General features: G+C 49.4%; 1 non-coding gene across 1 annotated transcript; it reads right to left on the bottom strand.

Moving 5' to 3' along the window:
* Positions 1-4,791: 4,791 nt before the first annotated feature.
* LOC113247679 (U6 spliceosomal RNA) lies at positions 4,792-4,898 on the bottom strand. The gene has a single exon (XR_003313345.1). It is a non-coding gene; the product is annotated as a U6 spliceosomal RNA (small nuclear RNA).
* Positions 4,899-6,409: the final 1,511 nt, after the last annotated feature.

Consider the following 6,409-nt stretch of genomic DNA (forward strand, 5'->3'; position numbering starts at 1 on the left):
TCCATCTCCCTGTGAGGTCTGCCCGGAGAAAGCATCATCCCGACCTCCCGGTCCTGGGACCCCGGGATCGTCCGCGTCGCTGCCCTCGTCCCACATTCCTGCATCCTGGGTCTGTTTCCGCCTACGTGCACGCTGCAGTGGTCTCGGGTCTCGGCCCCCTGCCCTGCTGGACGGGCTGCCGGCCCAGGCACCTGCCAGGCCAAGGGTGGAAAAAGCCCTCTTTGATGTTTACACAGAAAGCATGAAAACCTTGCTTCTAATAATTTTATAACTTTGTACTCACTTTTTAAAGGACAGAAACATTCCATATTAAGTAGAAATTTGCACACAGCCGCTCACTAGCTGTGGCACAGAACACATTTCCTGATTTTGCTCTTCTGTTCGGGCTGGCGGAAGAGGTGGTTATAACCGGCACCAACGCGTGGCTTTCTTCGCAAGAGAGTGTTGTTAAAAGGCTTTCACAAGAATCGAGTGCGTGTGTGCGTTCGAGTATTTTCAATTCAGTCCCACATATTCATCTTGCAATCAATGTTTGTCGAATGCTGAAGAGTGTCTTAAGCTACACTGAATTACACAGAAAGACATTGTTAGGGAGAAAGAAAAAACGGCCAAGGGTACGAAAGCAAAGCCAAGATGAAGCCTGTTCTCTTTCTTTTCACAGAGAATAATAGGCCGAGGGAAATACTGCTAATAATTGGTCGTAGCTCTCAGCACATTTCCAGGGCTGTGTGATATTGTCCAGTGCACGGTGACCGCAGGGGAATGTGCAGGGCAGAGGGCCGCCCCCCGGGCCCTGGAGAGGTGAGTCAGCCTGTCAGGTCGGGGCGCCTCGGTCAGTGTTTCCCATGTCATGACTTAACAGAGCAGAACGTCCACGGCTCAGTGCTCTCTTCTGACCGTGCTCACGGCCACACTGAGAGGTATTTTCTCTTCCACGTGTTGCACATCTGACTTTGGGTTTTCTTAGCTGTTTTCTCAGACATGTTTTTCTGTTGTAGGGTAACGGGTGGAATCTCTCACCCATCTCGGCACACTACGGATGGGTACTCCCCGAATCTGTCTGCCACACCCCATCTTCAGACCCTCACTGCTGTATGCACAAGTCCCTGAGAGGCGGTGTGGGAAGCACACAGGTTTTGGTGTTGAACAGACATTTCGGTCAGACCCTTTAACGTCACTTCCTAATCCCGGGCCACGGTCAGTTTACATGGTTTCCCCAAGATCTGGCTCTCTTCTCTGCATGTCTGATGCACGGGACGGGGCGTCTCATGTCCCTGCATGCTTACCTTCTGCTCCAAGGGAACAAGTGCGGCCACCTCCTGGGTTTGAGAGTCTCTGGGGCACAGGACAGGAAAATGGGTGCAGTGTCTTACCTACCCCAGGACCGAGCTGATGCTAACGGGCAGCCTCAGTCCCATTGGTTTTCCCACTTTGTGGAATTCTGGACGTTTTCCCCAGTGGCTCTCCACTTCTTCAGCAAGACTTTGCTGTGTTTTTTAATCGTGTGTTTCAATCTTTCTGTAACTTTCCACATCGGCCGTGGCTTCTGAGGTCTGGAGAAGGGGGGTTCGCCCAGCCACGCTCGCTCCACGGGGCACAGAAATAGCTGCAGGGACCGACATGCGTCCACAGCGGACTTTGGGCTAACTCACCCAGCTTCATGTGCATTTCTGCTGAGAGAAAAATGACAAGGGTCTGCCCTCCCCATCCTGGGCTTGCGGTCGTCGGGAAGTTTCCAGGGTGGGGCTGTGTTCACACAGGGAGGTTCCTGGGATTTGCTTTCACTGCTCCCCTCTCACCACGGAAGCACGGAGCCCCCAGCCTTGGTGAAGAAGAGCGCTGCCCCCAGCCGTGAGCACTGGTTCTGGTCCGCCAAGCACCACGGATGGAGATACCAGCCGGCAGTTCACGCCGGGGAGAGACTGAGTCCGCACGCGAGCAGAGGCCTCTGTCTCCAGGAAGCTCTGCGAAACACTCTATTTCAGGGTTTGTTGTAGAACTTACCTGTGCAAACTCCACTTTACAAAATGACCAAGTTGTCCTCAATTAAGTTCTGGTAAGAATCTTCCTGTTTAGAGAGTCAGAAAATTTACATTTGTGTTCGGACAATGGCAGCTGCCAGAAAAACCAAGCATTTCCCCCATGAAAGCAGAGAAACGAGGGGATCCGGGGCTGACATTTCTCTGAGTCTTTTTCCATTCTTTATATTCTTAGTGTATATTAAAAAGTGTAATATTCAAAGCAAAGCCAAATATCAACAGGCAAATCCATATATATCAGAAAAACACCATTTATAAGAGTACGTACGTCTGATAATGTATCCAGTGTTTTAAGGGGAAAGATCGTTTTTAAGAGCTGGGTGACAAGGGGGTGGCGTGGTGGGTGACGTTCACAATTACTGTCATCTCTCCAGCAGAACTGTGCACGTTTGGGTTTTGCTTCTGTTTTTCTTCTTTTTATCGTAGTAAGATATACATGACATAAAGCTCACCACTGAACCGTTTCCGAGCATGCAGCTGGTGGTACCGGCTCCATGCACGGGGGCAGCCCTCGGTCCCCATAACGCTGTTCATCGCGTGAACCAAAACCTCTGACCCTGCAACGCTGACCTCCTCCCTGTCCTGGCACCTCCATCCCACCCCCGTCTTTATGATTTTGACGCTCTTCGTGCCTCGTTTAAGTGGACTCATACAGTGTTTACATCTTTGGTTCTTAAGAGAGGAAAAAGCAACATCATTACACAAGTTCGTCGTCTTATCAGAGCCAAAGACAGACTTATTGTCATGATGACAATGAGATTTTTCAAATCTGATTTCGTACCACAATACAAGTATATTTCAAAACGGCTTTTAAAATAATAATAATAATTTTAAAAACCAAGTTTTCACTTTATTTTTAGTTGTCTAAACTTAGCCTAGTCCTCTGGCTGATTTTCATAAGCTTGAAAGGAAGCCAGTCTCCTTAGAAAAAGATTTTTTTTACTTGGGGAGTTTACGGCTCAGGGGATTGGTAACAGGATATGGAGACATTTTGTGTGCTGCACTGAAACCCTGAACATACCCTCGTTTGGAACTTCAGAGAAATGTGTCGTGAACCGAACGCTGGGAGCTGGCTGCTTGTGGTCTGAGCTGTGACACTCAGCTCCGTGGCTGTCATTAATCGGCCCTAAATTAAGGTTTGTCAGAAACTGAAGGAAGGAACCACTGAATACATGAATGCCAGAAATCTGAATGTCGTTTGTCCTCTAAGAAAATGTCTAACAGCTGCTCGGCATGCAGGTGAGAGGCCAGGGTGCCAGACAGGTGACCCCTCAGCCGCAGACGCCACGGCTCCACGGGTCTCATCCCGTGCCCGCCATGGCGGTGGCCAAGGAAAGGGGCCATGGAGGACTTTTCTTCTGTAACCCGCACTAACCCTCCAAGCACATTCTGAAATTCCACTGTCCTCAGTCACATATGAAACAAAACTGGGTTTTACTTTGAATAACATCAGAAAGGGCAAGGGAATTTTAAAAAGTGAAAATAAAACAAAATTTCAGAGCTCCAAGATTTTAGGACATATAATAAATTGGAGAGATTCCATAGATATACCCAAAAATAGTTTGGCCTCATAAAATTTGCTTGGTCTAAGAAGACCGTGAAAGCCTTCTCACTTAATGAAATCTCAGGCAAACGGCACGAATAAATCTAACCTCATCTTTCCAAACTGTATTTTTGGACAACAGAACATCATAATATTGGACAGAAGCCACAGTAAACTGATTCTGCTTAAGGCTTTAGTGAGTGTGTGGTCCTTCACCATGTGGAAAACACACAACTTGGTTTGTTAGGGTTTTATAATTAAATCAAATCTCTGAGCGCATTGAGCAGAATAGATATCTTTGCAAAAAAAAAAAAACCATTAATTAACGCTCAGGGAACGTAAATGTCTGGTAGGCTGTTATTCTCAAAGATCTCAGAATTGGCTTATATCAAGGAGTCCAGTATAAACATGGTGACGTCCATCTTCCTGCAACAACTCTTCGTTTTCCAGAGTGACTGCTCTTGTAAGCTGCCTTCCATGCCCACATGTGCGGAGTCCACGGAGGGAGCCAGCACTGAGGGGACCCAGCTGAGGCTGGGGTTGTTGACCGCCCAAGGCAAGAACAGCAACATTTTAGAAGAAAAACATTTCTGTTCTCTTTGCTCCGAAGCTTAGAATGGAAGCATGCAGCCCAATCAGAACCCGTATCCCCGAAGAGAAAATTGTCCGTCTCAAAAGGCAGCTACGCTACAGGAGGCAGTAATTTCCAGGGAGCGGCTTGTCTGCAGAGACACTTGAGAGAAAGGAATATTCCAAGGAACTCGGAATCCTGAGCTGCTCCGACATGTGGTTCAGAACAGCATGCAAGACGGGGTTGGGCATTTAAAGGAGGGTATTTCGCAGGGGAAGGGAAAGAGGAAAGCCAGATAAAGGGTGACCGAGAATGTGCAAGTCCTTAGAGGGCACTGCAGGTCCAAGACCGCTGGAGCGTGCGTGCGGACGGACAGGGGTGCTTGTACACTGTGTAAGTGACATTAGACATGGACGTAATCCACATATAATGGGATCAGTGTTTCACCTCATTAGTTTTCATGGGCAGAATGTTTTCCATTCACATATTTCTTTATATTCCTTGTCTCCTTCTTGCTTTTTACTTGTTGAGGCCCTCAGGCATGTCTTCCAGCCAACGGTGGCTTTCCAACCTCACATTCACCTACGGTCACCATTCCAGAGATTATGAAAAAGGGACAGGCCAGAAGTCTTAAATGACGTACCTTGGTTTGTTTGATAAATTTGTGTGTCATCCTTGCTCAGGGGCCATGCTAATCTTCTCTGTATCATTCCAATTTTAGTCAGTGTGTTGCCGAGATGAGGACTTGTTTAATAATTTGGGACTGGTCTGTATCTGGATCGTTATCTCTGCTTTGTTGACTAGATCGAAGTGCGGCAGCCCTGGGCACAGGGGAGGAAATGCCCCCACAGAACATCTGCACCCTGCCCCCCCCCCCCCCGCCGTACTGAATGTGTGACAGCCCGAGGCGCGGGGGCACTGCCATCTGATAGCTCCGCACAGCGTGGATGCCGGGATGTCGATCGTAACATGCCATAAGGCTCATTTATAATTGGGCGGTCGTTTAAATTCCTGGTCTGCTATGTGGTCGTAGAACAAGGGACCCTCGTCACTTGTTTGTCAGGAACGTGAACATGAGCATCGGGTGGGCCACGTACTTACTGTCTAGCTCGAAAAAATAGACTTGCTCATGGCTGTTATTCAATGCAGGAATAAGAAAAACACTGAGTGAGTGTTGCTAGGATACTCACCTGAGCACAGGCTTCCCTCGAATGTCGGGACACATCGAGTAACTTTGCAGACAGCATTTCCTGTCTTGCACAGACATTTTTCAAAGGAGGTAGAGCAAGGGTCCCGAAACAGCAGCGCAGCTGTCGCAAGCCCCCTCAGCTCAGCCTGTTTCGCTAGAGCTCATGACCTTCACCTTGTCTCACTGATCCCCAGCCTCCCTTCCTACAGATCCCCCTCCTTCTGTCAGCGCTCCCCGCTCTCCAGGTGGGCGCCCCTCCCTCTGCTTTAATCCCATAACCGACCGCTTGCTCCCTTCTCTACTCCTGCACCTCCATGCCAGCATCCTCTCATGCCTACGTTTCCTCAGAAGCCTCCAAAAATAGATCCCCACACCCATTTCGTCCTTTATCCCACCCCCATCTCCGTGCTTCAGCCAGAATGTTTTTCAAGCATAAACACGACTGTGTTATACCACAGCGTAACCTCCATTGCGGCTTCCTCATTTAAGTGCAGATTACTTTGGTTCACCAGGGAAATCGGGCATGGTGGCCCTCACCGGGCACAGCGTCAGCCAGCTTCATTCCTGCTACCCTATGGCAACAGCATCAAAGATGCATTTCTTCCCGGTGCCACATGCCTGTCGCGGGCCGGCTGAAGCTCTGCTCCGTGCTGTCTTTGCTCTGAACGCACAAGGGGTGTTGCCACGTTGATGGGATGGGAACAGGGAAGATGGTGGACCCTGAGCTCACTCTGGAGGATTCTGCTCAGAAGTGATACATGCCAAGTCTGACCCCCACAGAGCGGGAACTACAGCTTCCCACAGGGAAAGGCACAGGGAGGGGGTGGAAGATTCGGCGGCACGATGATACAATCTACCCCATTTCCTAAAGACCGCACCTTCCAACCCAAGCTGCTCCAATCAAGAGCAGAAATGACCTGGAATCCAGACTGACTCTTAGCAGGGCAGTCTTTGCTTGACCACAAGATGGGGACCCAGGGTGTGCACGACCATGCACTTCCTACCCCGTTTCTTGGTCAAGAGACTCAGGCTACAGTTACACCCCCAGCGCCTGGTCTTGGTCTGCA

This window comes from Ursus arctos, unplaced genomic scaffold (assembly GCF_023065955.2).
Source record: "Ursus arctos isolate Adak ecotype North America unplaced genomic scaffold, UrsArc2.0 scaffold_8, whole genome shotgun sequence".
Taxonomy (NCBI): Eukaryota; Metazoa; Chordata; class Mammalia; order Carnivora; family Ursidae; genus Ursus; species Ursus arctos.